This window comes from Lepidochelys olivacea, assembly GCF_965140295.1.
Source record: "Lepidochelys olivacea isolate rLepOli2 genome assembly, chromosome: 1".
Classification (NCBI taxonomy): domain Eukaryota; kingdom Metazoa; phylum Chordata; order Testudines; family Cheloniidae; genus Lepidochelys; species Lepidochelys olivacea.
The window spans coordinates 122,330,569-122,340,664 of NC_140411.1; the positions used below are offsets into that span (position 1 = coordinate 122,330,569).

At 45.4% G+C, this 10,096-nt stretch overlaps 1 protein-coding gene across 3 annotated transcripts in view; it reads right to left on the minus strand.

Annotated features, from left to right (window-relative positions):
- UBE3A (ubiquitin protein ligase E3A) overlaps positions 1-6,706 on the minus strand; it is a 98,136-nt gene extending 91,430 nt beyond the window's left edge. For 2 of the 3 annotated variants that reach the window (XM_084628512.1, XM_084628510.1), the window contains exon 1: positions 6,634-6,706. The gene's annotated coding sequence lies outside the window, so the exon portion shown is untranslated. The remainder of the gene's footprint in view (positions 1-6,633) is intronic. The other variant, XM_084628511.1, reaches the window with a different exon arrangement.
- Positions 6,707-10,096: the final 3,390 nt, after the last annotated feature.

A 10,096-nucleotide genomic window follows, 5' to 3' on the forward strand; every position in this document is an offset into this window, starting at 1 on the left:
CCAGTATGGCAATTCTTATGTACTAATTCTCAACCAGGGTTCATTTCTCACATTTGCTTCCTTCAATCCTGCTTCCATGCCACTGAGTGTGTCTCAGGAACCTGAAAGCTTCCTCTATTTCAAATCTATCCTTCCCATGTCTAGTACTGTCATCTTCCAAAAAAGTTATTTCTACTTCATTTAGTCCCTTACCTACACAACACGAGACACCTGTTTACTACCTTTGACTCCCTGCTCAAGCTTTTGTGAATGCAAGATTCCTGTTTCTCCAGAATTTCACTGATTTATTTATTTATTTTATTTTAAGAGAATTCCTGTTAAGGTTAGAGTGAGTGGCCCTTGTTTAATGCTTCCCTCTCCTTTCTTGTTGCAGAATCAGGAGGTAGGATCTGGGAAACATCTCATCCATGACAGCACAAGGAGGTAACCCTTGTTGCACAAGAAGAGACATAAAACATTAAGGGTATTTCTATGCTACAATGAAACACTCGCAGCTGGCCCATAGCCCTGCAAGCCCCAGCAGCTGCCCAGGCTGCGGTGCTATTAAATTGCAGTGTAAATGTTTGGGACTGGGCTGGAATCTCAGAACCCAGCTTCCAGCTCGATCTTGAACGGCTATAGTGCAATTTTACAGCCTTGCAACCTGAGACCTGTGAGTGCGGATTAGCTGACAGAGGCCAGCCATGGGTGTTTTACTGCAGTGTAGACATACAGTAAAGCATTGGCAGTTCTCTCCAAATCCACCTCAGGAGATCTAGCTACTAAGTGCACAAGCATCCCTGGAGAAAAGCGTGGACCAGTTTCATAGCTATGAGGAAAATCAAACACCTAAACTTTCCCACACTCAGCCCCCTACAAAAATGTTTCACTGCCTCCTTTGTTATAAAGAATCCATTTATGTGAAAGTAACCAGTTTGAATATCATCATACCTTCTCCTGCACTCTCCTGTTCCAAGTATGTGTATGGAAGATCCCAAATCCCTGCTCCATGAAAGGCAGGGAGAGAAAAAGAGGATCAATGGAACCCCTTTCCATTCACCTTTGAACCCAGAGGGCCTGTAGAGAGGTGGTGGAAAGAAAATCAAGAGACTCAGGATAAGATTTTCAGAATTGTTGAGCATCAGCAAGTCCAATTAACATAAATGGGAAATGCAGGTGCCCAGGACCTCTGAAAATCAGGCCCTTAGTGCATAGGCAGTTTCATTACATGTAGGCCAAAAGCAGAAAGCATGACCAAGGACTACCACACACCAAAGAAGCACAAGTACGTGTTTTCCATGGACCCTATGCGGAAATATGTTGCCTGTCTACTTACATGAATCATCTACTAGGAGGGAACTACACATGGACCTACTCCTACCAGCTGGTGATGATAGGAAAGACTTATTCCTTCATGAGAATTTACGTTAACTCATTATGAACCTCATTTATTTATTACAGACCCAATCCCATTAGTACTCAGCTTCCTCAATTTTTATTGATAATGTTTTTGAGAGATGGGAGGGAGAGAAGAAAAGTGAAGCTATAGTTTGTGTATGCTTTTACATAAACAGTTTACATTTATATACTTTACACTGTCTTTAATAGCAGGATGTCAAAATAATGTACATAAATTAATCACATCTCAGAATACCCTAATAAGTTAGATAAATATTACATCTATTTTACAAATAAGTAAACAGATGAGAAAATATATTTGCAACGCAGAAGAGATGTGGTTCCTCATCAACTAGACTTCTTGACTTTTATGCATTCAAAACATTACATTTCAGCAGTGTAGAAGTTTAATACAGAACAGAGGTTGATAAAAATGCATTGAAGGTGTCATGTCCAAAGGATTATTGAAGATGCTAAACAAGCAAACAGCACTAAACTATCCCACCTACAGCATCATGATGCACTGTACATCAACACTTAAATTGTTAAAATAAAAGCAATGACTTTAAACTGTACAGAACTGCATATCAAGTATCTCAACTATCCAGAATATTGGTTAAATGGGGCATTCATGTTATTAATAAGTATAAATTAAGCTATTAAATTCTTTACACATCCCACAAAGCCTGTTGTGATACATAACAGGCAAGAAAACTTTGCTGATGCAGAGAAGTGATCAATACCTCTCCTTTATTATAACAAAAAAATGAAGCTGGAAAAATTGAGCCATATGCAAGATGCACAACTTTTCAGGGTTCTATGAACTGAAAATGCAATGGGACTGTATTGGTTTAGTTGACATGGTGGTTGAAACTCCAACAGCTTGTCTACACTAGTAACACTAGCAGGGAGTTGTTATGGTGGGAAAATTTAGACGATAACCCAGTGTTGATAAATCTATTAAGGTCTTGCAATAGCATTATGATCATGCTTTCTAACTTTTTAAAAAGTGAGCATTGTTTTTTTTGTTTGTTTTTGTTTTTTTTAAAGTCAGAGTTCTACTAAATAGCTTCTGAAATCAACCAAAGTGCTACTACTATTTTTTTTAAACTTTGCATGCTAAAAATGTAGTTTTAATTAACTTAAGAAACATCTATCTTAGCTAACAAGTTCTGTAATAAGTTTCAGCCCAACATAATATAAAACAGACAGCTCTTTAGCCTTCTGAAAATAGTCATTATAACAGGACAAGTTAGGTCATGTGACAATTTGTGTCAATTTGTATTTGACAAACCTTAAATATTTTTAAAAGGCCAATTTAATACTACCTACCAATGTTTTTCTTCCATTAGTTAACTAAAATCCACAAAAACTGCCAATCAGAAGGAACATCACTGACATTTGCCTCTTAGCAACAGCAGCAATAAGCAGAATGAGTTTTAAACATAAACTTGTGTAAATTTTTAAAAGGAAGAGAGGTACGAAGCTGGAATTTTCACAGGAGCTGGATTTATCCTGTGGAACTCACTCCCACAAAAGGTGGTAATGACCATGAACCTCACCATTTTCAGAGCTAAATACAAAACAAATTTCCTCAACCTAACTTTCCCTCTATAACTTCTTTTTTCAAAGACGGAGGAGCACAAAACCCATTCACACTAAAATCAAAACCAAAAATAAATTTTAAGCGAATCAAATTATTTCTCTTAAAGCCTAGGAATGAAGATTCATGTTTTTACTTAAATATTGGTAAAAGTCAAAAAAGCAAACAATGTTGGGAATCACTGGGAAAGGGACAGATAGATAAGACAGAAAATATCATATTGCCTCAATATAAATGCATGGTATTCTTGAATACTGTGGGCAGATCTGGTCACCCCATCGCAAAAAAGATATATTGGAATTGGAAAACGTACAGAAAAGGGCAACAAAATAATTAGTGGTATGGAACAGCTTCCATATGAGGAGAGATAAATAAGACTGGGAGTTTTCAGCTTGGAAAAGAGACGACTAAGGGGGGGATACGACAGAGGTCTATAAAAACACGACCGGTGCGGCGAAAGTAAATAAGGAAGTGTTATTTACTCCTTCTCATAACACAAGAACTAGGGGTCACCAAATGAAATTAATAGGCACAGGTTTAAAACAAACAAAAGGAAGTATTTCTTCACATAACGCACGGTCAACCTGTGGAACTCTTTGCCAGAGGTTGTTGTGAAGGCTAAGGGCTTGGCTACACTTGTGAGTTACAGCGCAATAAAGGAGCCCTGGGCGCACTAGCTCACTACCCGTCCACGCTGGCAAGGCACATAGAGCGCTCTGACTCTGTGGCTACAGCGCTGCTGGTACTCCACCTCGGCGAGTGGAATAACGCTTGCTGCGCCCTCACTGGAGCACCGCGGTGCCAGTGTGAACGAGGTGTTGCTTTACTGCGCTCTGATCAGCCTCTGGAAACGTCCCATAATCCCCTTAAGTCAAGTGGCCACTCTTGTCATTGTTGGGAATCGGCTGTAGGAATGCGGAAATGCCCTTTGAAAGCTCTGTTTCTGACAGCCGGCTGCTTATCTGCTCCGAGACAAAGCAAGCCATTAGTGTGGAATGCTGTTAGAGAGGGGGGGGGGAAGGGGGGGGTTCTGCTGCTGTCTGAACTTACAAGACAGCATGCTGACATGCCCTCAGCCTCCCAAAAACCCACTCTCCCCCCAAACATACACATATCACACTCCCTCTAACACTCCACCCCACCCTCCCCCTTTGAAAAGCACATTGCAGCCACTTGCATGCTGGGACAGCGGCCCATAATGCACTGCTCCCAATGCCGCTGCAATGGCCGCAAATGTGGCCACGCCAGTGCGCTTGAAGTTGTCAGTGTGGATGGACTGCAGCAATTTCCCTACTGCGCTCCGCGAAGGCTGGTTTAACTCAAAGCACTCCACATCTGCAAGTGTAGCCATGCCCTAAGACTAAAAGAGGATTCAAGAAAGAACTAGGTAAGTTCACGGAGGGTAGATCCATCAGTGGCTATTGCCCAGAATGGGCAGGGATGCAAAACCATGCTCTGAAGTGTCCCAAGCCTCTGTTTGCCAGAAGCCGGGAACACGCAACACAGAATGGACCACTTGATTATCTATTCTGTTGACTCCCTCTGAAGCACCTGGCATTGGATGCTGGCAGAAGACAGGCTACTGGGCTAGATGACCATTGGTGTGACCCAGTACAGCCATTCTTATTTATTTTGAAATTCTTGGGAGGTACTCATATTGTAGTGATGGAAAACACAAGAGTAGAGAGAGCAAGGATCTTCTTTTAACTTCCAGTGTGATAAATCGTGCCATATATTACCTAATACTGTGATAACTACTTGTTCTAAGACTGGTTTATGTTGTATCAGTTGACACAAAATTACAGTTGTTCTGACTGAGATGTGCAGCTAAAAGTGACCAAAACTAGGAATAATCAAAATCTGAATATACAGATAAGTCAATATGATGGATGTTATGTGAGAAAGTTATTCAAATTAATTTTAATACACATTTTAGAGATTTAATTTACAAGATGAATATGGTTACAGTTCACAAACACTAACAAACACTAACTTTCATAGTATTATAAAGTGATAGAATCTGTATCTTTAAACCTGTTTCCCAGCTTTTTTGCTTTTTCAGTGCACATGATATATTAAATTATTTGTTCTGGTAGCACACAAAATGTGCTAGCCACTTTTCATTAAAATAAAATAAAAAGCAAGGTCTCTGCCCTAAAACTGACTTTTTGCCACAGATACAGTAGGTTTGATGTCCTGCATCAAATAAGACTTCGAATCTGGAAAACTGATCCTTGCAGGCCCTTGCATCTGTAAAGAGTCCCACAGAAGTCCATACACACAGGGCCTTCTTGCAAGTCTCAGATCACAAGAATGGTGCCTAGAACACATTTCCCGCCCAAAGATGCTTAGAACCCAGCGGCAGTGTGGATATTACACAGAAAGTGAAGGAAAGCTTTCCTTAACAGTAACAACCCTAACAAGATAGTGTTTATAGTTTCCATATGCTTACAACTAATCAATTTAATAAAAACATTTCCACAGCTCCAGCATTTCCCTCAGCCACTGGTACAACTTCAGAACATACTACTTATGTTATAACTTGAGACATGATCAGAAAGAGTCCAAGGAGCACATTCCAGCCAATATATTTGTTTTTTGATGCTAAATACTGGCACAAGAAGCAGTAAAATCCTGCAATCAACATTAACTAAATAAAGTGAACTGAAGAGCAGCTTGTTTACAGCTCAGGAAGTCCAACTCTTCAACCAGGATGACATATTACACAAGCAAGTCAGCTTGCCCCCTTGAATAGACTACCACATTTATATGGCCCCCATCACAGTAGCATGTGAACACCTCCTAATCTTTAATATTTGTAACTCTCAACACAGTATGAGATAAGGAAGTACTATTACCCGCACTTTAAAGAACTAAGGCACAGTCTATAAAGTCTTTTGGAACCCGCAGCAGCAAGCCTTTTGGCCCGGGTTCACAGACTCAGGTTAGCGCGGCTCCTACTAGTGCTCTGAAAGTAACTGTGTAGACAGTGCTCTGAAGTTGTGGCTCAGGGTGGAGGCCAGGGTTTCAAAACCCCAGCTCCGGCCCACACCACAACTTCAAAGCCCTGTCTACACAACTATTTTTAAAGCACCGGAGTGAGCCCTGCTAGCCCAAGCCCATTGCCCTGGACTCGGAAGCTGGCTCCTGTGGGTTCTAAAACGCCGTGTAGACCTACCTAGAGAGGCTAAGTGACGTGTCCAAGGTCACACAGGAAGCTGGTGACAGAGCAGGGACTTGACGTCTCCCCAGCGAATGCCCAGAGCACTGGTCAGGCTTCCTCTCCACCCCCTTCTCTCAAAGCCGTAGCCCCATGTTAACGAGACCTCCCACACCGCGTGCACCAGAGACAGGAGGCCGCTCACACCATGTACCTTGCCCCGTGGGCACCTCCCCGCAAAGAGCGGAGGCCCCACCAGCACCTGCCCGCTGCCTCGGAGATCACCACTGACCCCCATCTCCGGGCACCTGGGCAGCCGCCCCGCGCTCTCCATCCCCGCCCCGGCACCGGAGGCCCCCCGCCCGCAAACCTCTGCGGCGAAACCGAAACCGTCCCAGTCGGGACACGCCGGCGGGCGGGCGGGCCGCGCCTGGGCCCGTCGGCGCCTGTCTCCGGGCCGGGCTGAGCCGCCCCCTAACCCCCGCGTACGGACCTGCGCGCTGCGGCCTGCTCCCCGGCGCGGCCCTGACGCTCTCGCTGCTGCTGCTGCTGCCGCCGCCGCCCGGGCTCATGCGGGGCCCGCGCTGCTCTCGGGGCGGGGGAGGCGGCGCCGCTGCCTGTGCCGGGCCGGGCTGCGGCGAGGGGACGGGGCTGCGGCCTCGGCGGGGTCCGGAGGGCGGCGGGTGCAGGCGAGGGCGGCGGTCGGTCGGTCGGGGAGGTGGGCAGGGCCCGCTTTGCGCCTCTCTCACCCCGAACCCAGCGCCACCATCTTGGGAGAAACACGAATATCGGCGCGGCGCAGCCTCGGAGGACTCGCGGGCATAGCAGGGTATCCCGGCATGCACCGCGCTCGAGATCAGGGCGCGCTACTTTCCGCCCGGAACCATAGAGGTCCCACCTTTCCCAATGGGCGGGGCGCGGAGGCAGCCGAGGGTCCCGGCGCGGATGCCGTCGGCACGCAGCGGTTAGGCGGCCGCGCGCGCTGGCGGCCATGTTGGGGTCGGACAGTTCCCTCCCGGCCCCTGGAGTCACCGTCACCATGGGGGGAGTTGGGCAACGGAGGACGGGGGGAGTTAGCCAAGCCCAAGGGTTCGGTCTCGAGCCAGGCCCCGCCCCCGCCCTCCCCCCGCACGCAGTCCAGAGAGGGGTGTAAAAGCCATGGGCTTGTGTCAGCGCTCCGGGGCGGGGGGGGAGGTCACACGCACACGCTGCACGAAGGGGCAGTAACAGGGTTGCACGGTCCAGCCCTCCCAAGCTAGGGGAGGCCAGGATTAGGGCTGCCCAACCCTGAACCTTAATTACCTGCCAACAGCAGAAATGTCAAATATTGTCTGCAGCTGTGGGAAATGAGTGGAAAAGCTCACGCAGAAGGGCCTCTGTGTCCCCTGCATTTCAAGTTCTGTGGTGGGGGGTGGGCCTCAATGTAGGAAAGCCGGGGGGGGGGATTGTGGACAAGCTAGGGAAATAGCAGGCGTTTAGGGAGCCTGAACCCAGTGCAGATTGACTGACACAAGCTACCATGGATGGGGGAAGCAGTGGGCCACATCTCTTATATCTTCTAAACCTCGTTGTACCACATTAGGGTGGCCCATACCTCATTTTAAGTAACCAAACCTTTTTTCACTGATTTTATCCTTAAGGTGATCTCTTGTCCCTTATTTTAAGATATATTGAAGTGTATCTATTTCTCTGAAAACATCTGCTCAGTGTGCAGTAGCAGTCTAAAAAGCTAACGGTGTTAGGAGCCATTAGGAAAGGGATGGATAAGCCAGAAAATACGATGCCACTATATAAATCCCAGTACGCCCACACATTGGATACTGCATGCAGTTCTGGTCGCTCCATCTCAAAAAAGATATATTGGAATTGGAAAAAGTACAAAAAAGGGCAACATAAATGATTAGGGGAATGGAACAACTTCCACGTCATAATAGATTAAAAATACTGGGACCATTCAATTTGGAAAACAGATGCCTAAGGGGGGATATGATAGAGGTCTATAAAGTCACAAATAGTTTGGGAAAAGTGAATAGGGAAGTGTAATTTACTCCTTCACATAACACAAGAACCAAGGGTCACCCAATGAAATTAATAGGCAGCAAGTTTAAAATAAACATAAGGAAGTACTTCACACAAAGCACAGTCAACCTGTGGAACTCATTGCTAGGGGATGTTAAGGCCAAAAGTATAACTGGGTTAAAAAAAATTAGATAAGTTAATGGAGGATAGGTCCATAAATGACTATTAATCAAGATGGTCTGGATGTCCCTCATGGTATGTCAACACAGCAAAGAAAAACCCACACCAGGCCTACATTGCTATGTTAGACTTCCAGGCTCAGATTGGAGCCTGGGCTCTGGGACTCTGAGGGGGTCCTCCAGACAAACCCAAGTTTTTCTTTGCTGTCTAGACATAACCTAAGCCTCTGATTGCCAGAAGCTGGGACTGGACAACAGGAGATGGACACAGTTGCCAACTTTCAGGTGGTAAATAAGCACCCTGACTTTCACAATAAGCCAGAAATCAAGCTAATCCCATTTCAAAACAAGGCCAAAACAAGCCAATCCCTAAGAACCCCAACACTTGCTGTGACTCGATCCCCCCCGGCATGCAGTCTGGGACTGTGGTGGGCCTGCTATGCACCCCTGACTCTCCCCCCCTTACCTCTGCTTACCTGGAGCCGATCAAAAAAAAAGAAGCAACAAGCTACAAACCAAACAAGCAACAAGCTACAAACCAAACAAGCAAGAAGCTAAAAACTAGCCAACAAGCAACTCACAAGACAATTAAGCCAAAACCAAGTCCAATTTCTGCATTTTTTTCATGGGTTTGGCGTATCTGCAGATGGATCATTTGATAATGGCCCTGTTCTGTTCTTTGCTCTGAAGCATCTGGCACTGGCCACTGCTGGAAGACAGGATACTGGGCTAAGATGGACCATTAGTCTGAGCTAGCATGGCCGTTCTTATGTGTTAAAACTTATAACTACTATTTTAAACATTAAATTGAAACTTCTGATAATTGCATTGCATACTTGAGGGCAGTAGAAAGGTATACTTGAGAGAAAAATACATGATATGCTAAGGGAAATGCTGTGTCCCTAAAATGTCACTTAAAATAAAGCATTGTCTCTTATTTTTTGTGTGGTTTTCCCTTATTTCCATTTAACAACGGTGATCACCTTATACTAGACGTAATCTGAATGTATTAAGTTTAGGGATAAACATTCCATTTTTTGGCTCCTTGCTGTTTGAATGTATTTGTTCATAGCTATAGAGCTATGAGTTTTGCCATTGACTTGAGTGAAAGCAATCCTGGGGTCTTAGGCCCAGATCCACAAAGGGACTTGAGCATTGCAATGTTTTTGAGTGTCACAACTCCTAACTTTTAGGCCCTTAGAAACACTGCAATGCCACAAAACCTGAGTTAAGTGCCTAGACTTTTATACAACGCACGGGGAACCAGGTATCTAAGCTGTGGTCTACACTAGGACTTTAGGTCGAATTTAGCAGCATTAAATCGTTGTAAACCGGCACCCGTCCACACGATGAAGCCCTTTTTTTCGACTTAAAGGGCTCTTAAAATCGATTTCCTTACTCCACCCCTGACAAGTGGATTAGCGCTTAAATCGGCCTTGCTGGGTCAAATTTGGGGTACTGTGGACACAATTCGACGGTATTGGCCTCTGGGAGCTATCCCAGAGTGCTCCATTGTGACCACTCTGGACAGCACTCTCAACTCAGATGCACTGGCCAGGTAGACAGGAAAAGAACCGCGAACTTTTGAATCTCATTTCCTGTTTGGCCAGCGTGGCAAGCTGCAGGTGACCATGCAGAGCTCATCAGCAGAGGTGACCATGATGAAGTCCCAGAATTGCAAAAGAGTTCCAGCATGGACTGAACGGGAGGTACGGGATCTGATCGCTGTATGGGGAGAGGAATCCGTGCTATCAGAAC